This window comes from Dendrobates tinctorius, unplaced genomic scaffold, assembly GCF_039654945.1.
Source record: "Dendrobates tinctorius isolate UK_male_01 unplaced genomic scaffold, ASM3965494v1 ptg000011l, whole genome shotgun sequence".
Taxonomy (NCBI): domain Eukaryota; kingdom Metazoa; phylum Chordata; class Amphibia; order Anura; family Dendrobatidae; genus Dendrobates; species Dendrobates tinctorius.
In genome coordinates, this window is record NW_027361679.1 from 85,675,195 (window position 1) to 85,699,219 (window position 24,025).

The 24,025-nt window shown below is 44.1% G+C and overlaps 1 protein-coding gene and 1 long non-coding RNA gene across 2 annotated transcripts in view; one reads left to right on the forward strand and one right to left on the reverse strand.

Annotated features, from left to right (window-relative positions):
* The window catches only part of LOC141048515 (uncharacterized), a 115,247-nt gene extending 91,282 nt beyond the window's left edge, over positions 1–23,965 (reverse strand). Inside the window, exon 1 of the long non-coding RNA XR_012220076.1 lies at positions 23,829–23,965. This is a non-coding gene — a long non-coding RNA (uncharacterized lncRNA). The remainder of the gene's footprint in view (positions 1–23,828) is intronic.
* MYO1F (myosin IF) overlaps positions 1–24,025 on the forward strand; it is a 233,401-nt gene that overhangs the window by 23,978 nt on the left and 185,398 nt on the right. The window lies entirely within an intron of this gene.

Genomic DNA, 24,025 nt, shown 5'->3' on the forward strand with positions numbered 1-24,025 from the left:
CATTCTGGTCTTTGGAGATGGACTTGTAGCCTTGAGATTGCTCATGCTTCCTCACAATTTGGTTTCTCAAGTCCTCAGACAGTTCTTTGGTCTTCTTTCTTTTCTCCATGCTCAATGTGGTACACACAAGGACACAGGACAGAGGTTGAGTCAACTTTAAACCATGTCAACTGGCTGCAAGTGTGATTTAGTTATTGCCAACACCTGTTAGGTGCCACAGCTAAGTTACAGGTGCTGTTAATTACACAAATTAGAGACGCATCACATGATTTTTCGAACAGTGCCAATACTTTTGTCCACCCTCTTTTTTATGTTTGGTGTGGAATTACAGTATATCCAATTTGGCTTTAGGACAATTCTTTTTGTGTTTTTTCATTTAAGACAAATTAAATGAAGATAGTAATACCAAAGAATTTGTGTTTGCAATCATTTTCAGGAAGAAGCTGAGTATTATCTGACAGTATTGCAGGGGTGTCAATACTTTTGGCCACAACTGTATATATTTCATAGAGATATAAATAGCAGAATAGGAAAAAATTCAATTGTCAGCATCTGTAAAATCATTACAGAACCCGGCAGGATATGAGACATGGTTTACATTCAGTAAACCATTGCATATCCATTTTTTTTATATGTCCCTCACTAATAATGTTAGTAGTGTATGTGTGTGTGTTAAATTTTGGAGCTGTAGGTGTTAAAATAAATGATTAATTCACAGAAAAAACTGGCATGGGCTCCCACCCAATTTTCTCCGCCAGAGAGGGCATGCCAGTGACTGAGGGCAGATATTAATAGCCGAGAGGGACCATTGTTTTTGGGCCCCCCTGGGTAAAAAAAATCTGCCCCCAGCCACCCCAGAAAAGGAGCATCTGTAAGATGCGCCAATTCCGGCACTTACCCGCTCTCTTTCCATTACCCTGTAGTGGGTGGCATATGGGGTAATAAGGGGTTAATGTCACCTTGCTATTATAAGGTGACATTAAGCCTGGTTAATCATGGCGAGGTGTCAATAAGACACCTATCCATTATTAATCCACTATTCAGAGAGGGGTTAAAAAAACACGCACATTAAGAAAAAAGACTTTTAATGAAATAAACACACATTTTTTTCCATCTTTATTACACTCCCAATCCATTCAAAGCCATCGTTCTCCTGTAAAAAATCCAAAATGAAAAAGCAACAATATCCCATACCTGTCCGCCGTACAGTCAAGTACCATGCCACAATCCATCCCAAGGGTTGTGCTAATGCGACCGGACCGGCTGTAAACCACAGAGGAATGAAGGAGAAGCTGTCTGCGCAGCCTCCTCACCTGACCGGAGATGAACTGATTAGCGTGGGAAAGTTTCTGAACATTTTCCCATGCTGATGAGTTCACCTCAGGTCAGGCGGAGGGTCTGCGCAGCCTCACTGACCCAAATTATATAGAATTCCCTAACAAACTGGCAATCCCCAAATGTATTCAGGCTGTCAAGTAGCTGCAAATCATGCAGCTGCAATGACAGAAACTAAATCCTCCGAGCATTTCCAAATACTCAGAGACCACCTGAGCATGCTCGGGAAAACCCGTGCAAAGAGCATACTCGCTCATCACTAGGTGCCAACCTTCCACAGTCAAACTACTCAGGTGCTGCTGTTACCATCTTTTCAGTTAGCCATTAAAAGGTATCAACCAGCGAGGACTCTCAAATGTGTAAATATTTTTCTGTAGTAATGATTGACTATCTAACAAAACTTTTCAAAAATATTTATATACATGTACATGTTTAGGAAAGTTTGATGGTATATGGGGGACCCAGACACCTTCTTTGCAGAGGGGGCCTGTATAGCTTGTGTCCTTTCATGATTTTATTCTCTGTATTGTCTCCTGACTTTCTCTCTGGATGATCGGAGAAAAGTCATTTTAGCTTTCTGTAGCCAATTTAGCTGTGCAAATTTTGCAGTAAGCGGACGAGTGACTCCCTCTCCACTGTGAATATTGGACTAAATGTCCTTCTTGTAGAATGGCTGTCAGAGGACATATTGCACCCTTTGGTCCCCCCATAAGCCCACTACACTATAAGTGCCCAACGCTGCTGGTGTTAGAGAAGTGGGGATCTCTCTGTTTCAAGGTAAAAGTGGTGCAATGGTCATTATTGGATCAAGTCTGCGCATATGGTAGAGCCCTTGCTACATTCCTTATACCTTCATGCCAATAATCATATTCCCTTCTCGTAATCTGATACATATACCATTTGAAGTTTGGGGAGTCTTTAGTAGAGTTGAGCGAAACGGGTCGAAAAAATTCAAAAGTCGCCGACTTTTGGCAAAGTCGGGTTTCATGAAACGAAACCCGACCCTAGGATGAGGTCGGCCACGAGGTCGGCGACTTACGCGCCAAAGTCGCGTTTCAAAAGTTTGTTTTGCGCTCTTTTTCAGCCAATCAGGATCCACGGACACTGTGGGCAACGTGATGACATAGGCACGGGTCACCACCATCTTTCAGAAGGGCATGCAAGTGATTGGCTTGCTTTGGTCGGCGTCACAGGGGGTATAAAAGGGCGTGCACGCCGACCGCCATCTTACTTCTGCCGATCTTAGTATAGGGAGAGGTTGCTGCTGATTCTGTAGGGAGAGCGTTAGGCAGGGAAGAAGACAAAAAAACTGCTTCTGCTGCTAGCGATTTGGCCTGCACAACACACAAGTCACTGTGTGTGCAGTGCAAGGGGAGGCTATATTGTGGTGTATCAGTGGTGTTGGTTGTTGGGCTGCCTTTTAAGGCTTCCTGACACGCTGGCATTGCTGTTTACCCACTGCTCCGCAAACTGCTTTTTTAAAAGCAATCCAATCTCCCTTATCCTCTCGTCACTTTGGTCACAGGCAGCTGTGCCATCGAGCGTGTCACATAGCGCTCAGATATCAGTGGGCCGCACACAATCCACAAGTGTCCAGTGTCCAAAAGTGTACGCAGAGATTCAAAATCTCCATTATCCTCTCGTCACTTTGGTCACAGGCAGCTGTGCCATCGAGCGTGTCACATAGCGCTCAGATATCAGTGGGCCGCACACAATCCACAAGTGTCCACTGTCCACAAGTGTACGCAGAGATTCAAAATCTCCATTATCCTCTCGTCACTTTGGTCACAGGCAGCTGTGCCATCGAGCGTGTCACATAGCGCTCAGATATCAGTGGGCCGCACACAATCCACAAGTGTCCAGTGTCCAAAAGTGTACGCAGAGATTCAAAATCTCCATTATCCTCTCGTCACTTTGGTCACAGGCAGCTGTGCCATCGAGCGTGTCACATAGCGCTCAGATATCAGTGGGCCGCACACAATCCACAAGTGTCCACTGTCCACAAGTGTATGCAGAGATTCAAAATCTCCATTATCCTCTCGTCACTTTGGTCACAGGCAGCTGTGCCATCGAGCGTGTCACATAGCGCTCAGATATCAGTGGGCCGCACACAATCCACAAGTGTCCAGTGTCCAAAAGTGTATGCAGAGATTCAAAATCTCCATTATCCTCTCGTCACTTTGGTCACAGGCAGCTGTGCCATCGAGCGTGTCACATAGCGCTCAGATATCAGTGGGCCGCACACAATCCACAAGTGTCCACTGTCCACAAGTGTGTGCAGAAATTCTAAAACTCCCCTGTCCTATAGACACCTTGTACCTTGTTTTACATTACTATATAGTTTGTTGGATTTTGTCTACATTTCTACCAAAAATGAGGAAGGCTGGTGGAAGAGGCCGTGGAATTGGGCGGGGGTTGGCAGCTGGTAATGATGGTGTTGGTGGTGGATCTGATGGTAGTGGTAAGAGCAAAATAGGACCGAATGCAGGAGGTGCTGACCCTGCGTCATCGTCTGGCTACATAAGGACTCGAACGCTTAGTTTTCTAGGAGTTGGCAAACCGCTTTTAAAGGCAGAGCATCAGGAAAAAGTTTTGTCTTACATTGCTGACTCAGCCTCCAGCTCTATCGCCTCCTCTTCTTCAGTTGTAAAAAGTAAAAGCACTGAGTCGTCATTGGAGGCTCATGTTCATGAACCACACCTTTCCTTGTGTCCTTCACCCCAACCAAGATTGAAGGATGACGCAGGCCATACTACTGATTACTCCATGGAGCTGTTTTCACATACCATGCCTGGATTATCAAGTCAAATGGTGAATTACCCAGGCCAAGATGAATCTGACATGGAGTGCACTGATGCACAGCCGCTGATGGATGATTCTGCTGGTACATTCACTCAGAGCACTACATTGTCCTCGCAGTGTACAGAGCCAGATTTTGACCCTGATGAGACTCAGGTGCCCCTTCCCGCACACTATACCACCATACACGGTGACACAGAGAAAGGTGCACATGACATAGAAGAGGAGGTGATGGATGACCCAGTTGTTGACCCAGATTTGCATCCACTGGGGAAGAGGGTGCTGCTTCCAATAGCTCAGATGAGGAGCATCCACAGCAGACATCGACATCGCAACAGCTGTTATCTGGCAGGCCCGGAGCACTCCAAAGACAGGTTCCAAACATCAAAAGAGTTGCTGGACAGCTTGTCCAGAGGGTCAAAAGATCACAGCGTGCTAGGCCGCAAAATGTCTGCCAAAGTAGGAAGAGTGCAGTGTGGCAGTTTTTTGAACAAAATCCTCATGATCAGGCCAAGGTTATCTGTAAGAAGTGCGCAAAGACCTTTAGCCGAGGGAAAAATCTGAAAAATTTGAATACCAGTTGCATGCTTAGACATTTAACCAGCATGCACTTGCAAGCGTGGACACAACACCAAACCTCAAGTGCCACATGTGCAACTGATCACAACGAAGGTAGTCAGCAACGCTACATTGTTTCCCCCACTGTAAGCCCACCGGTTAGCACAGCAGCAAATGTTGAGGTGTCGTTGCAAGACCACAGCAGTCAGGGAATCCCACTGTTATATCAACGAAAGACTGATTCTAGGCCATCAGAAAGAACAACAACTCCATCACCATCATCAACCCTCTCTCAGTCCGCCCTGTCCACCGCTACTTCACCCATATGCAGCTCTCAAGTCCAGCTCACCCTCCCAGACACTATGAGTAGGTCAAGAAAGTACTCAGTCTCTCATCCGCGTACACTGGGTTTGAACGCCCACATTGCCAAACTAATCTCGTTTGAGATGATGCCCTTTCGGTTGGTGGAAAGCACAGCTTTCCGCGAACTCATGGCCTATGCAGTACCACGCTATGACCTACCCAGTCGCCACTTCTTCTCTCGCAAAGCCATCCCAGCCCTCCACCATCATGTGAAAGACCGCATTGTCCATGCACTCAAGCAGTCAGTGAGCGGAAAGGTGCACCTCACAACTGATGCATGGTCCAGTCGGCATGGCCAGGGCCGTTACGTGTCCATCACTGCGCACTGGGTTAATGTGGTGGATGCAGGGTCCACAGGGGACAGCGGTGGTGGGACAGTGCTGCCTAGCCCACGGTATAGGAAACAGTTGGCTGTAGGCGTTCGACCCTCCTCCTCCTCCTCCTCCAGAAGCGACAGCTCGTCCACAGAGCGCAGTCATACGAGCACTCCATCTGCAGCTGCCACTGTTGCACACGATGTGTCCCCCTATCGAGCAGCTAGTGGAAAGCGTCAGCAGGCTGTGTTGCAGATGATGTGTTTGGGCGACAGACACACCACCGAGGTGCTGGCCGAGTACTTGAAGCGACAAACTGAGTCATGGCTGGGCAGTGTACATCTTGAGGCAGGCAAGGTAGTTAGTGATAACAGCCGTAATTTTGTGGCAGCCATAGCCCTTTCAAAACTCAGCCACATACCTTGCTTGGCTCACACCTTGAACCTGGTGGTGCAGTGCTTCCTCAAAAATTATCCGGAGTTAACAGCCCTGCTCCAGAAGGTGCGAAGACTGTGCGCGCACATCCGCCGGTCGCCTGTACACTCCGTTCGTATGCAGAAGCTGCAGCGATTGCTCCACCTTCCCAACCACCGCCTCATTATCGACATTGCAACAAGGTGGAACTCCACCCTGCACATGGTGGAGCGGCTGTGCGAGCAGAGGCAGGCCATAATGCATTTGTGGGAGGATACACGGCCAGGCACTTTGAGAGCAGACATGGAGTTGACAGGCGTGCAGTGGTCGAAGCTGAAAGACCTTTGTAAAGTCCTTCAGTGTTTTGAGGAATGCACACGGCTGGTAAGCGCAGACGACGCCATCCTAAGCATGAGCATCCCACTTATGCGTCTGCTCATGCAAACTTTGACGCACCTTAAGGAGCAGGCGTCTGCAGCCAATGTTGAGGAGGAGGGAATCCTTGATGACATTCAGCCATTGTCTGCTCAGGGACCTCTCCTGGACGAGGTGGAGGAAGAAGAGGAGGAGGAGGAGGAGGATGATGGGGATGATTACTTAGGGGAGGAGGATGCATCTCGTGGGGCAAGTGAAAATGTTGGCGTGGCAAGGTCTGGTACAGGGTTTGTGCGTGACTGGAGGGATGTGGATTTACCAGAAAGTGCTCCTCCACCCAGCACTCGCAGTGCATCATTGACACCGGGAACATTGGCCCACATGTCAGATTATGCCTTGCGGATCCTAAAAAGGGACCCCCGCATTGCCAAAATGATGAACGATGACGACTACTAGTTGGCCAGCATCCTGGATCCACGCTATAAAGGCAAATTACAAAACATCATGCCACAGGAGAACCTTGACCTAATATTGGCTAATAAACAAGCAACTCTGGTAAATCGGTTGCTTGAGGCATTCCCAGCACACAGCAGCGGTGATGGTTCTCACACGAGCCGTACGGGCCGGGGGCAGCTTGGCAGAGGTGTTCGTGGTGCACACAGCAGAAGTGGCGTTGGAGACAGGGGTTTCATGACAATGTTGTGGACTGATTTTTCAAATACCGCTCACACAACTGGTAATACTGCATCGATGGAAAGTGACAGGAGACAGCAGTTGTCAACTATGGTTACAAACTACTTTTCCTCCCATATCGATGTTCTCCCACACAGGTCATTCCCCTTTGACTATTGGGCCGCTAAACTGGACACCTGGCCTGAATTGGCCCAATATGCCTTACAGGAGCTCGCTTGCCCAGCTGCAAGTGTGCTATCGGAAAGAGTCTTCAGTGCAGCTGGATCAATCCTGACAGAAAAAAGGACCCGTCTGTCAACCCAAAATGTGGATGATCTAACCTTCATTAAAATGAACCACGCATGGGTTTCCAAGGATTTTGTCCCACCTTCCCCTGATGACACATAGGGTGACAGAAAAATGGCTTGCTTTGGTCCACCTCTTCCTGGTACTTCACCTATTTCGCCTTTTGCATCAGTTGAATGTCCAACATCAACATATGCCACTTTCTAAAACTCCCTAACTGTGCTGCCTCCCCCCCATGGCCGGGGTCACCACCTAGCGCACGACACGGTGCGAGTGCTGTTGCCCTGGACAGGTGGGTAGGCCGACTCTTGGGCGCGGGCACTGGCACAGGGTCCCTCATAGTGCAATCAAGTGTCTCTGACGGTGGTGGTGCACACCCGCCGTCAGACACACCGCTGTACTATGAGGGGCCCAGTGCCAGTACCGACGCCCACGAGTGGGCCCCCCTTGCTTGGCCAGGGCCCCAGCATTTGCAATCTTTACCTCTCCCTGCTCCTCCGCTGTGTAATCTGGGCCGTCAAATCCATACTGTGCCTGACACCATCTGAGCCTGCCTCCTGAGACATATATTTTGAATGTGTACGCTATCCATACATGTTATCCAGGGATACGGTACCCTTTCTAACCTTTGTGCAATGACGTGCAATCCATACTGGGCCTAACACCGTCTGAGCCTGCCTCATGCTGTATAGACATATATTTTGAATGTGTACGCTATCCATACATGTTATCCGGGGATACGGTACCCCTTCTAACCTTTGTGCAATGACGTGCAATCCATACTGGGCCTAACACCGTCTGAGCCTGCCTCATGCTGTATAGACATATATTTTGAATGTGTACGCTATCCATACATGTTATCCAGGGATACGGTACCCTTTCTAACCTTTGTGCAATCACGTGCAATCCATACTGGGCCTAACACCGTCTGAGCCTGCCTCATGCTGTATAGACATATATTTTGAATGTGTACGCTATCCATACATGTTATCCGGGGATACGGTACCCCTTCTAACCTTTGTGCAATGAGGTGCAATCCATACTGGGCCTAACACCGTCTGAGCCTGCCTCATGCTGTATAGACATATATTTTGAATGTGTACGCTATCCATACATGTTATCCGGGGATACGGTACCCCTTCTAACCTTTGTGCAATGACGTGCAATCCATACTGGGCCTAACACCGTCTGAGCCTGCCTCATGCTGTATAGACATATATTTTGAATGTGTACGCTATCCATACATGTTATCCGGGGATACGGTACCCCTTCTAACCTTTGTGCAATGACATGCAATCCATACTGGGCCTAACACCGTCTGAGCCTGCCTCATGCTGTATAGACATATATTTTGAATGTGTACGCTATCCATACATGTTATCCAGGGATACGGTACCCTTTCTAACCTTTGTGCAATCACGTGCAATCCATACTGGGCCTAACACCGTCTGAGCCTGCCTCATGCTGTATAGACATATATTTTGAATGTGTACGCTATCCATACATGTTATCCGTGGATACAGTACCCCTTCTAACCTTTGTGCAATGACGTGCAATCCATACTGGGCCTAACACCGTCTGAGCCTGCCTCATGCTGTATAGACATATATTTTGAATGTGTACGCTATCCATACATGTTATCCGGGGATACGGTACCCCTTCTAACCTTTGTGCAATGACGTGCAATCCATACTGGGCCTAACACCGTCTGAGCCTGCCTCATGCTGTATAGACATATATTTTGAATGTGTATGCTATCCATACATGTTATCCAGGGATACGGTACCCTTTCTAACCTTTGTGCAATCACGTGCAATCCATACTGGGCGTGAGAACGGCTGGCGAGCTGTTAAGCAAGCTACAGCACCTGTCCAGACAAGTACAGGGATTCCCTAGCGAGGAGACTTATTTGATTGTTTTCTATGTTGGGACAGCAATTTTTGGGGAGCACTATACTCTGGAGAATGATAGATGGGGCCCACCATACACTGGAACATTCCAAAGGTGGACATCAGACACTGGAGCAGCATTTACAGGGCCCATTATACACTAGAGCATTAGAAATGGGGCCCATTATGTTTGGAGCATTATTTGGGCCCATAAGACAGTGGAGCTTCATCCATGGTGACCAACATATACTGTAGCATTATGTGGAGCTCATCATATACTGTTTCAAACATTATATGGGACCAATGATTTTGTATGGAGAAATAGATGGGCCTCGTCATGAGATGTAAAAAGTGAGGTATTTTTCATTGTACTATACCGCTATTTCTCTGCCGTATCGGAGCATGATGAGTTGTGGTATGTGTTAAAGGGGCGCTCTTTCGCCCAGGGCACATGAAAACCTGCAGCCAGCCCTCCCCCCTCACAAATTTAGCCAAATAACCCCCATTTTTCAGTGCGTAACTTGTATTATGAAGTTAATTAAGGTTGACAAGCTTAAGTAAGAAGAATTGATGCTTTTGGCATTCAAATGGGCACTGTAGGTGTGTTTCCTGTCCTCCTCTCACTGCCGACTTTTATTCCCCATTGACTTACATTGGGTTTCGTGTTTCGGGACGACCCCGACTTTTCCCTATAATCAGACAATCTTGCTCGACCCGACTTTTGGAAAAGTCGGGTTTCACGAAACGAAACGCGACCCTAAAAAACCAAAAGTCGCTCAACTCTAGTCTTTAGGGATTACTATAAAACTCATTGTAGTATTTAAAGCGCCTCCTTGCAGACTTGTCACCGTCGGACTTCTTGACAAAAGTATGACTCACACATTTCAGAACCCACACTCTCCACATTGTCAGACAAAGAATGTTCCTCATTCAAGAAGCCTTTTTGCAAGAGGACGTATTGGTGACTATTAAATCTTTAACAAACAGAAATAGCCCTGGGCCCAATATGTTCTCCACCATGTTTTTTAAACAATTGTTTCTGTATATGATAAAAGTATTTAATATAGTTCCAAATAGCAGTAATTTTACTTCTCAAACCTTATTTACTGCAGTTACTGTTTGTTAGGTCACATTCACATGTTTAGTATTTGGTCAGTATTTTACATTTCATTAGTATGAACCTTTCAGAATGTGAGACATGGGAACCAAGCGTTTTTTCCTTATACCACTTTTTAAACTGCAATTCCTCTTAGATGTCAAGGGAAATCAAGTCATCAATGGAGGACAGCAAATCTCTACCAGCGACATCATTTTTGATGCGACTGGATAAGCTGGCGTAAAAGACAACCAGGAGAGCATCAATGTTCTAGGTCAACTCAGCAGACAGAGTGCATAGCCTGGATTAACTCCCGTTGACTTGTAGCCGCCTTGCATTATCAGCCCCAGTAGGTCATCTTTATACCACGGCAACGATGATGTTGCTGCTGCTCCTTTGAGATCCATGGTCTTCAGATTCTGTTAGGCTCAAATTTTGAAGTGGACCCACTAAGCCCCAGTTCCTAGTAGATACACCGTCCTGGGAGTCAGTGAAGCTGGCAAGATGGCACGTGGGAAGCAAGGACATGGTACACTCTGGAGTCTTGGGAACAAAGGGATGGATGCAAAGAAGTCAGCAAGGAAAGAGGCAGGTTAGCACAGTGTGCACAGGAGGTGGAAAAAAACAAAAAAAAAGAGTCTTGAAACACAATCTGAAGTCACAGGTGTGTGTGTGTCAGTGAGCCTTAAATAGGATTAGGGAGGTGGAATCACCATTTTCACGGGGGAGTAACCTGAAAAACTCAACAAGGACCACAACAGAGAGCAGAAGACCCAGGGGAGGGAAACATGGACCCGAATACTTGGAACAGGTGTGTAACACTATTATTCCCAAACCAGGTAAGTACAAAACAGTACAATGTACACTGATTCCTGTCCAATTTCAATAATAAACTTAAGCACAACAAATAAGGCAAAACAGGCTGCATTGTGTGAACAGTTGCTGCACACTATTAACACCAAGCTGGTATTATTGCTGCACTATGGCAAACTACCACCTGAGGAATGGTTAAAGTATCTGGGAATGTTTAGCTTGCAAAAAAGAAGGCTAAGAGGAGACTTAATAGCTGTCTACAAATATCTGAAGGGATGTCACAGTGTGGAGAGATCCTCCTTATTCTCATTTTCAAATGTAAACATGAAGCAATAGAATGAAACTGAAAGGGAGAAGATACAGATTAGATATTAGAAAAACATTTTTGCCAGTGAGGGTGAGCAATGATTGGAACAGGAGGTGAGTTTTCCTTCAATGGAAGTCTTCAAACAGAGGCTGGACAGACATCTTTCTGACATGGTTCAGTGAACCCTGTATTGATCAGGGCGTTGGACATGATGACCCTTGAGGTCCCTTCCAATTATAACATTCTATGATTCTTTGAATATTAAAACTGCTCATTTTTGACCTTTAAGGCCCAAAGAGATCAAGTCTTCTAGGGGTTAATAAATGATTAGAATAGAGCTACCTATGGGATGAAAACAGGACTATCTACCTTCTGGTGTATAAAAGGGATCTGTCTTATTATGAGTATGTGCTCACATTGTTTTTTTCAAGAAGATTCTGCGAGGAGCCCGCTGAAAAAATCCTTAACAAATGTTTAAATTTATGAACATTTGTACTGCAATGTAAAATTGACATTACTGCGCTTAGGTTCTGTCTTTTGTCACTTCTTTTACCTGCTTCACGTTTTGAAAGTCAAGAAGTGGCTAAAAGAAGTGACCTGACTATTCTTGGACGCCGCCCTATCTTATACATACAATTTTAAAGAAAAGGCAAAAAAAGATGACAAAAAAGACAAGACACTTTAGAAAAATATTGGGTATGCCAACATCTAACAGACACCGTGTGCACATACCCTAATGGGTCCCTTCAGGTTTTTGTCCATACACGGTGGATTTACAGAGCATATCTGATCGTACAATTCTGTGGCAATCTACACTGCAATATGAGCCGATAGAATTTTCAAACTCACATATACAAATAATACAGAAATTAGGAATGAAAATCAGAGCAAAATGTGGATTTTCTAATGGTCATCATGCTCATTCTGTTGTGGAAAGGCTGTTGATTTTCATCATGTGCTTTACCCTTTAAAATACAAAGGGGGTATTATACTGGAAAATGTACATGTAACGTCAGCAAAATCTGCAGTGAAGATTGTCTGTTATCTATGGCACCTGAGCCTGGCCTTGCATTGACGCATCCACTTGCCGTCCCATACACTGGTTGAATTCTGTTGGAGCAGACTAAAAATGGCCATACATATTAGAAAGATGTTGGATAAACGACGCTTCATCTGAACGATATCTGCAAGTTCAGCCGGCATTAATCTTTGTATGGGGGCCTTAAAACTACATGTACACGTGTGTGAATCTTACACTCCGTAAGAAATGTTTTTTTCTTGATGGCTGGCTGTGTAACACAGCCGGAACCAGCCATTTATGCTGCAAGCACATTTCTTGAACCCCCTCCATACAAGTGTAGTTATCGCAGGTACGCAGGATGCAGTGACGAGACGGGAGCCGGAGAATGCAACCTTTATATATATAGGGGCTATCTCGAGTAACTAGCAAGCTAACAACAGTTATCCTCGCAGGTATCAAAACAATAATACACAGGTAACACGATAATAACTACCCGGTCGGAACCGGTAACTATGAGGCCGTGGTATGGCCGACGACGGGTCCAAAAACTATGATTTATCAACTACAAGGTGTCACTTATCCTCCTCTGACGTCCGGCAGAGTGGTGGTCGGTGTCTATTCGGCGTCTCAGCCGCTGGGCCCAGCCGACGAGGAGTTGACGTACGCTTCTGGCGTTCCTACACCCTGAAGTGTTCCTCTGTGTTGTGCCTCCCGGCAGAGGTGGAATGGCGGTGGCCAGGGCCCTGGCCATGTAAGCCACAGCTGCAGGCTGGAGTCGGACAGCAGCGGCCGCGGGTGGCGGCAGGCAGGCCACAGCCTCGGGCTGAAGTCGGACAGTGGCAGCCGCGGGCAGGCCGCAACCACGGGCTGGATTCGGGCAGTGGTGGCAGCGGGTGGCAGTGGGCAGGCCACGACCACGGGCTGGAGTCGGGCAGTGGCGGCCACGGGTGGCAGTGGGCAGGCTGCGACCACGGGCTGGAGTCGGGCAGTGGCGGCCACGGGTGGCAGCGGGCAGGCCGCGATAGTCGCAGGCTGGAGTGACGGGAGCGGGAGCGCAGTCATCCGATTGGCGTCCCTCGGCTGGGCTGCTCGGTGCTGTTTCCTCCCTTACCATGGTGAGTCCCCCTCCAATCTCTCTGGTCGTCGCTCACTCCTTCTCGCTCTTGGCTCTCTGGCGCCACCTAGGCTTCCTGCTCCTTTTCTCCCACTCTGTCGAGTGCCCCCTGCTGGCATTCTCAGTTCCTTTTATACCTGCTCCACCCGCACTCCTTCTAGAACTGTCCCTGGTCCCCCGGAAACAGTTTCCCTAGGAACCTTGGTGACAGTCTCCTTGGTTCCAGAATGGTTACACAGTGGGGACTCTCCCTCCTACACAAGCAACCCAAAATTTACAAATGTCGGGCATGAGGCAAAGTCCAACATGTAAAACTTTGGTCTCTCTTTGACTTTACCTGGAAGAGTATAGTTTTTCTGTGGAAAGAAGAGTGTGGTTTATCACACTTTAGTATCCAACATTAGCTAAACCAGTCCACTACCCTGGCTTAAAGGGAATCTGTCACCAGATTTTGCCTAACTATAGTAGGGCCTGCACCTGTATGTCCTAATAAACAGCATAATAGAATGCTGCATCAATGTCCCTAATGCGCTCTCCATAACATAAAACATAGTTTTTATTATACTCACCTATGGTCTTGATCTGATGCCTCCTCTTTTCTTACAATCATCGTCCTCCTTGCCTGCTTTAATGTGAATGACGCATCCTATGTCATCCACATAGTGTCCTTCATTGCGCTTCTGCACAGGTGCACTTCTATATGTACTTCTGAGGGCAGAGCAAAGTACTGTAGTACGCATGCACCAGCTCTCTATGGCATTTCCTAGTGCATGCACACTATTGTACTTTGCCCTGTCCTCAGTAGTGCATATAGAAGTGCGCCTGAGCAGAAGCGCAATGGAGGACACTGTGTGGATGAGGTAGGAGGCATGATCCATACAACACAGGGAAGGAGGATGGCGATAACTTTGCTAGCTTGGTTTATTTTTAGATTTCCAATTGAGATCTTTATACTCCTGAAATGCTATATTCTGTATTCTCGGCCTACAAGATTTTGAGTGCCCTTTATTTTTGTCTCATTAAACTTTGTACTGTCTTATTTGTCCATAATGGTTCATTTATTCATAATTTTAATTGCTTAAAAACCCCTTTAGATAAGTTTTCTATTTTCTAACTTTTTATGGATTTGTTCTGGAAGTCACAAAAATAATAAAATCAGCAGCTCCATGGGTTCAGTGTGGCATCTCCAACACTGCTTTGGTGTGTGAGCTAAGTGATTGACTGCAGCGTTATAGACAATCACAAAAGCAGCAGGGGGAGATGCACCACTGGACCAGGGAAGGGTAAGTACCAGATGATTTTATATCATGGCTAGAATAAATTTGTAAAGAAGTTGTAAGGGAAAACCGCATTTCAAAACATGTTCTCTTCTGTCATGAAGACATTGTCATCTGTTGTACTGTATCTTAGATTGTATTGGAGTGATAGAAGGAACTGCCATCCCGGTTTCCTTTTTTTCCTTCACTTTTTTGGGGTCTTTAATAAGAAATCAGTCATTCCGTATTACAAGACAAGGGGCAGGAGCATAACTATAATGAGTATTCGGCCCATTAGGCCAAAAGACGAGGTTAAAATTACTTTTGTCATTTTAATAAGCTGTAATACTCTGTTAGTGATGTCTAATGTGGTAATAGCACCATCTGGCATTAAACTGTATTGCCAGTTGTTTTTCTGTAAAGTTATCAAATGCATTGTGGGAGAAACCAATGCATTTTGGGTAAAACGGTCCTGGTGAAGCAGTCATTTTGTAAGAAGCAGTCCAAAAGAACAGTTGTGTAAAACTTTATCCTGCATTATGTTACTAAAACTCCAATATCCTGGATAAAGTATATCTAGTAGGGGAACTATCTCTGTTCTGTGAAATTGTGTATTCAGAACTGTTGCTAAATCAGACAGTGATTGTTACTAAGTCATGTGTTCACATGTACAAGCTCTATCTTGCTGTGTGCTTTCACTGTTAATTGTAAATGTCTTAGTTATGTGATATTCTAAGCTCAATACTTATACCTGTTATTAGTATTATTGTAGTTTTACCACTTACATTTCAGTTCTATACATCCATCTGTTCACCAATAAACAAGTTAGATTACAGAGAACGGTCTGCTTATTTTAAAAGAAAAGAAGGTTTATGCTGTTTGTCAGATTTCACACCATGAGAACATGTAAGAAGACAGAACAGTGGGTGCAATGTTAGCACCCCGAGCCTTGAAGCTTGGGGAGACCAAAAAGATATACTTTTAAAAAACCTGTGAAATTTGATGGCCCTATTGGAAATTTTGTACTGGGGCCCACAAGGCTCAAATTACACTCTGGCAAGTGGGAAGGGTGATCTGATTACTGCATAATTATGCAGACTTGCAGTTCAGGGTGTGATCCCATATGATGATTACATTGAGAGTGTGGATCAATCTGTTTTGCCATCACCCAACTATTTTAGAAACAGATTTTAATAGAATTGAAAATTTTTAAAGGGATTTTAAGTTTTACCAGTTGATAGATTTTCCTGTGGCTGATGGTGTGTACAATACATGACCATTATACATAACAAATAGGGATTAAAACAATTGTCTAGATGAGGGGTGATCTCTTACAAACAGATGATGTTTTGAGGAGGCTTAACTATTCTCTGAAATTTGTCATTTTTTTGTGAAAGAAATACATTACCACATACTTTTGACATTAGTATTACTTTCATTATTAATATATTTTCTATGTTACCAGGCTGCATAGAATGGAGTAATAATGAATGTTAATAATAATGATGGGATCAACAAGCACAAACTTTTGAAATAGGTGAAATAATTACAAATGTCACATATATTTTTAACGCTGTGATTACCATGCCTTAAAGTAAATACGTCAGTAGGTTTTAACTCCTCAAACTGTTTATATGAACAGCTCTTTCACACACAAGTCCAGAAACACCTTTACATGGGCAGTCTGATCCACCGTTACTGAGAAATCATTGTTTAACCCTTCATGACCAGAGGTATTTTTGGTTTTGCGTTTTTGCTTTTTGCTACCCTTCTTCCCAGAGCCATAACTTTTTTATTTTTCCTTCAATATGGCCATATGAAGGCTTGTTTATTGCGGGACGAGTTGTACTTTTGAATGACACCATTGGTGTTAACTTACCATGTCCTAGAAAATGGGAAAGAAATTCAAAGTGCGGTGAAATTGCAAAAAAGTGCAATCCCACAATTGTTTTTTGTTTTACTTTTTTACTAGGTTCACTAAATGCTAAAACTGACCTGCCATTATGATTCTCCAGGTCATTACGAATTCATAGACACCAAAGATGTCTGGGTTCTTTTTTATCTAAGTGGTGAAAAAAAATTCCAAACTTCGTTTAAAAAATTGCGCCATTTTCCGATACACGCTGCGTCTCCATTTTTCGTGATCTTGGGTTGGGTGAGGGCTTATTTTTTTGTGTGCTGAACTGACGTTTTTAATGATACCATTTTGGTGCAGATACCATCTTTTGATCACTCGTTATTGCATTTTAATGCAATGTCGCAGTGACCAAAAAGAAGTAATTCTGCCATTTTTACGTTTTTCTCGCTACTCCATTTAGCGATCAAGTTAATTATTTTTTCTATTGATAGATTGGGCAATTCTAAATGCAGTGATTCCAAATATTGCATTGTTTTATTTTGAATGGGGCAAAAGGGGGGTGATTTGAACTTATATTTTTTTTAGATTTTTAAAAACCATTTTTTTTCACTTTTGGCATGTTTTTATAGTCTCAATGGGAGACTAGAAGCTGCCATAACCCGATCGGCTCTGCTACATACAAGCAATGATCAGATCGTCTGCATGTAGTAGAATTGCTGACTTGCTATGAGCGCCAACCGCCGGGTGGCCCTCGTAGCAATGCGGCAGTGAAAACCATAGAGCTTCTCCAGGAGACCTCTGTTTGTCATGCCAACCAATCAGTGACCGGCGAACACGTGACGGGGTCATCCATGAGCGGATTTCCAGTGAGATGGACAGAAATGCATGCTAAATGCTGCTGTCAGCATCTGACAACGGCATTTCACGGGTTAACAGCCGCTGGAGTATCGCAATTCCTCCCGCCGCTGTTACTGGCACATGTCAGCTGTTCAAAATATAAAATGAAAATTAGCTCTTCTTTGGAGTTATTCCATAAAAACAGCAATCTGGTAAGTGGTGCATAGGATGCAAATTCAGCTGAAGTATATTGAGGAGCAGAGACCCAAAGGGTGCAAACCCAGGGTTGGGAGCATTATACCAGAAAGGAGTCTAGGATGGAGGACGCTATACTAAGAAGAACATTATGGATGGAGACATTATACCAGGATGAAGGATATTATTATTGAAGGGGCCTAGGATGGGGGAACCAGGATGGAGACTATATACATGGAAGGGGCACATGATGGGTGACATTATACCAGGATTGTGGACATATATTAGTTGAAGGGGCCCAGGATGGGGGACCGTATATCTGGATGGGGACATATATTACTGGAAGGGGCCTGGATGGGGATATTATACCAGGATGGGATAGATATATTACTGTAAAGGGCCCAGGATGGGGGGCATTATTCTAGAATGTGGGACATAAATTGCTCGAAGGGGCCCAGGATGGGGATCATTATATCAGAAAGAACAAAAAACTGACTGGTACATCCAAGCTAGTGTGAATAGGTGCTAACTTAGGAGCAGCTACCTCCATGTAAAATATTCAAAAAAGTTGCATGCTATCATACTAAAGCATGTCAATGTGAAATATATAAAATATGAATAGCTATACGGCTTCTGAATACTAGAAAAAAATGAGACACTTTCCACACAATTTGGCCAAGTTATGTCTGCCCATCAACCAACGTCAAGGTGATCTCAAAAAAACTGATGGGTCCCTATCCATGTGAATACCTCTTTGGAGGGACGAGGGAGAATCTATTTCGGATTATAGGACATCTCTGTCCACTCCTGGAATGTGCCTCCAGGCCATAAAAGGCAATGCAATGTTTTGCTTTAATTAATACACCAGTAAGAAGCTCTTTGAAGCTCTTAACACAATGGTGTGAAATCTTCTGCAGCTGCAGCCAGCTGGCTCCCTTTTTTCGACCAAGCATACCATGGCACAACAAATCACAGCAGGCTCTGAGGTATTGAATCTGAAAAATGACCTATAATAACAGAATGCAATATCTCTGAGACTAGCCAAGCACATAATCCAAATTGACGTTCCTTCCCCCATACGCCCGTGCTCGGCAACCACCTGTAGCACTCTGCATTATGGAGTTATAAAGCTTAGCCACCAGGAATTACATACGGTAGGCACATTTGGTCTTTATGCGCAGATAAAATCCAGCGGATCCCAGTGGCAGCACAAACGACCCATTCAGAGCTTCAGGCGGAAAGTTATGGGCCATTCACAATTCTGGACAGAAATCATATTCTCAGACATGGGAGGTGGGAGGCAGCCCAGCCCAGGGGTGGCAGCAGAGTGTGGGAGAAAACAGCCTAGGAGATATAAGGCAGACTCTCATTTTGGACTTAGTTTTCTACTGGCAGGAGGTCCCGTTATCTGACACGACCAAGGGAACATCTAACTAAGATTTAGACCTGTGATCCTTCAGCGCCTCTCTGTGGTCACATGCTACATGACACTGTAATTGCAACCTATCTATACCCTACCTTTGTACTGCACTCCTGACTGTATACCTGTATATTGTTCTTGTAAATATATACCTGTATATTTCTAGTGCGCCTTTTTGGCGACTAAATATAAAATTAATTTTGGGCTGCTCTTTTATCTCGATACATAAATCCCCATGTCCGCACGTTCCGTTGGTCAAATGTACGCTACCCGGGTTGGTTTCTGACCCGATACAAGCCTGTTGTTGGACGGGGCTTATTTCGAACGAGGAACTGGTGGCAGAATACCATACTGTGTTCATGATGAATGATGGCAGTAACGGCCGGGAGGTTTATATATATATGCCTAGCCTGGACCGGTGATATACTGTATACCCCCCTCACTGGGAGCGCCTCATTTACTCGTACCTATAAGGGAAGCCTTTCCGGTGACTATTTGCCCTCGGTGCAGCTCCCTGACTGACCAGAGGCAAGTGGTGGTGCCAGAGAGCTGACCCCTGCTAGGTCATTCTCTACCCTCATCCCGAGGTGAGCAAAGTCGACAACCTCTTCCCCTGGGAGATCCATCACACATCTCTTAGGCTGATGTCTGAATTCGTGGGTGAATGTGGACACCTCTCTCAGCATTGCCTGCATTTATGGGTAGGTAGAAGCCTGCTGTAATTTTTTTGAGACCACCTTTATGTTGGTTGATGGGCAGACATACTGTAACTTGGCCAAATTGTGTGCAAAGCGTCTCATTTTTTTCTAGTATTCAGAAGTCGTATAGCTATTCATATATTTCACATTGACATGCTTTAGCACGATAGAGTGCAACTTTTTTGTATATTACATCAGAAAGGGATAAGGATGGAGTACATTATACCAGGAAAGGGAAACATTAAACCAGGAAGGGGCTCAGGATGGAGGACATTATACATGGAAGGGGCATAGGATGGGTTACATTATACCAGGATGGGGACATGTATTACTGGAAGGGGTCCAGGATGGGGATAGTATACTAGGATGAAGATAGTATACTAGGATGGAAAACAAATATTACTGTAAAGGACCTAGGATGGGGGGCATTATGCTAGAATGGGGGACATATATTACTGGAAGGGGCCCAGGATGGGGGCATTATATCAAAAAGGGCACAGGATGGAGGACATTATAACAGGAAAGGGAAACATTAAACCAGGAAGAGGCTCAGGATGTAGGACATTATACCAGAAAAGGGAGACATTATACCAACAAGAGGCCCAGGATGGAGGACATTATACCAGGAAAGGGAGACATTATTCCAGGAAGGGGCCCAGAATAGAGACATTATACCGGGATAGGGGACATTATTACTGGAAGGATCCTAGCCAATCACCAAGCTCATGACTCTGCTGATGTATACGCATGCCTCCCAACTTTTAGGCTGTGTGCCCACGATGCGATTTTTAAGCATTTTTGCCGCGAAAACATTTAAAAATCGTGTACAAAACGCCCCCCATGCATTCCTATGGCATTCCGCACATGCCGTGCTAATGCTGCGCTTTTTTCCGCTGCGGAATCGCATCGCGGAAAAAAAATTGCAGCATGCTCATTCTTTTGTGCGGAATCGCAAAGAATTGCCGCGATTCCGCACCCATAGGAATGCATGAGAATCGCTTACTTCCCGCATGTGGCTATGCCCACCATGCGGGAAGTTAAGCGTCTCATGTGCGGTTGGTACCCACGGTGTGGAGGAGAGGAGACTGTCCTCCAGGCCCTGAGTATCATACCCCTGTAAAAAAAAGAATAAAAAATAAAAAAATCGGGGTATATTTACCTTCCGACGTCCCGCGCTGCCATCCCGGGCCACAGCGTTCCCAGTAATGCTTTGCGGCCAGGTCCTGTGATGACGTGGTCTCGCGAGATTGCTATAGTAACGCGAGACCAACGTCATCACAGGTCTCGCAAGGCATTACTGGGAACGCTGTGACCCGGGATGGCAGCGCGGGACGTCGGAAGGTAAATATACCCCAATTTTTTATTTTTTTATCATTTTTAACATTTTATCTTTTACTATTGATGCTGCATAGGCGGCCTCAATAGTAAAAAGCTGCTCACACTTGTCAAACACTATGTTTGACGAGTGTGACCAACCTGTCAATCACTTTCCAAGCGATGCTTCAAATCGCTTGGAAAGTGCTTCAGAAAATCGCGGCAAAATCGCGAACAGAATCGCGGTGAAATCGCCCGGAAAAAAACGCGCGATTTCTGGGAAGGAGTCCGGTTTTTAGTGTGCCTTTTAAAAGGCTACGTGGGCACATAGCCTTACTGAGCAGAAAATTATGTGGTGCACTTGGCAAATTTTTACCACACCCTTAGTAAAACCCCAAGCCACACCAATTTACAATTTCTTTCTATTGTGGCAGGAAATTATAAGGGAGAAAAAAAAAAATCAATCACTCCATTTTTTTTTATACCATTTACCAATCACCATATATAATCTAATCACTGCATTGTACGGGTTGTTAGGATTACAAGGACACCAAATATGTCTGATATTTGTGATATTTTTTGTTTTATGAAATAGCGCAGTAAAAATGACATTATTTTAAATGTTTTTCATTATTATTTAGCAATTTTACATGAAGAAAAAAATCTGACTTTTTTCAGTGCTTGTAGTTGTAAGTCAAAACCTGGAATGAGTACAAAATCCAGAAGCAGTGACGTGTTTCCGTTATACTTTTTCTCTGATTATTCCACTCCTGATTTTGGATTTTACTGAGGTAAAAAACTCAAATACTCAACGTGTGAACGTGACCTAAGAATCAGATAGTCATGGTCAGTATTTGGTCAGAATTTTACCTCAGTATGTGTAAGCCAAAACCAAGAGTGGAGCAATCAGAGGAAAAGTATAATAGAGACACGTCACCACTTCTGTATTTATCACCTACTCCTGGTTTTGGCCTACAAATACTGAGGTAAAATACTGACCAAATACTGAATGTGTGCACATGGTCTAATAGAAACACGTCACCACTTCTGTATTTATCACCCACTCCTGGTCTTGGCCTACAAATACTGAGGTAAAATACTGACCAAATACTGAATGTGTGCACATGGTCTTATAGAAACACGTCACCATTTCTGTATTTATCACCCAGTCCTGGTCTTGGCTTACAAATACTGAGGTAAAATACTGACTAAATACTGAATGTGTGCACATGGTCTAATAGAAACACGTCACCACTTCTGTATTTATCACCCACTCCTGGTCTTGGCCTACAAATACTGAGGTAAAATACTGACCAAATACTGAATGTGTGCACATGGTCTTATAGAAACACGTCACCATTTCTGTATTTATCACCCAGTCCTGGTCTTGGCCTACAAATACTGAGGTAAAATACTGACTAAATACTGAATGTGTGCACATGGTCTAATAGAAACACGTCACCATTTCTGTATTTATCACCCACTCCTGGTCTTGGCTTACAAATACTGAGGTAAAATACTGACTAAATACTGAATGTGTGCACATGGTCTAATAGAAACACGTCACCATTTCTGTATTTATCACCCACTCCTGGTCTTGGCCTACAAATACTGAGGTAAAATACTGAATGTGTGCACATGGTCTTATAGAAACACGTCACCATTTCTGTATTTATCACCCACTCCTGGTCTTGGCCTACAAATACTGAGGTAAAATACTGACCAAATACTGAATGTGTGCACATGGTCTAATAGAAACACGTCACCACTTCTGTATTTATCACCCACTCCTGGTCTTGGCCTACAAATACTGAGGTAAAATACTGACCAAATTGAAAGTGTGACAGTATCCCAAAAAGTAGAGGCACAGTATAATATACTAAGGCATTGCAGTATATTGTACCAGTGATCGTATACCATAATTAAACATGCAAGTTCCAAAGCAAAGCTACGGTAAGTAAAAAGAATGCTTTCAGGAAATAAAAAAAGCTAAGTTAAAAAAAAACCAAAAAAAAAACATAAATTGCCTTTTTCCATTATTGTTTTATTATTGGATAAAAAATAGAAAAGATAACAGTACAAATTTGGTATCTTGACATTCATAACCTGAAGAATAAAATTAGCATGTTATTTACCCTGTTAAAAAATAAAGCCAAAATTACTGGGTTCTTTAGAAATATTGAATAAAATTCTTTTAGAAATATTGAATAAAAAGTAGCCAGATTGATGAAGAGTACTGTTGGACACTCATTAAGTCCATGCCTCAGAGTCTCCAAGCTGTTATAAAAGTCAGAGGTGGTGCAATAAAATACCAGAGATGTGTTGGAGTGTTTTTTCGTCGGTTTGTTTTTCATGATTCCATAATTTTTTCCTCTGAATTGAGTGATTCCATAATTTTTTTCCCTATGCTTGGTTTAAAAAAGTAACCATTACTGACTACCACATTTTTTGTTCTTGGTTTCTTTTAGTGTTTCTTAAAGCCAGAAAGTTGCCATTTGAAATGACTTTAGTTTTGTGCCATGTCTGTGATCTGCTTTTTTTCTACAAAATTAAACAACTGAATGAACATCCTCCAAGGCCGGTGATTCCATAATTTTTGCCAGAGGATATAGTTACATAGGTTGAAAAAAAGACCTCGGTCCATCAAGTTCAACCTTTCGCCACCAATTGTACATTTCCTCACTAATTTAACTGTAACCCACAATGTTATATGTATCAAGTAAATCATCCAGTCCTTCTTTAAAAGTTGTTATAGTGTTTGTCATTACTCTCTCTTGTGATAGGGCATTCCACAATAAAACTGCTCTAACTGTAAAGAACCCTTTCCGAAAGCTGTAACAGAATGAGCGCAAGTTAAGTAGAGCGGTTACTTACCATTAGCGTCACAAGAGCGTATAAAAAAATCATTCAGCGTTTCATCCAGAAAAGTTTTTTTTTCTCACACCCATACACTTGAAAGGGTGACTCTCATCCAGTCTTTGGAGGAAAATCATGTATGCCGCAAGTTTTTCATATTCAGTCAGTGAAAAATATAATTCACCTCCAATGCTCCTTTGAATAAAATTGGTCCA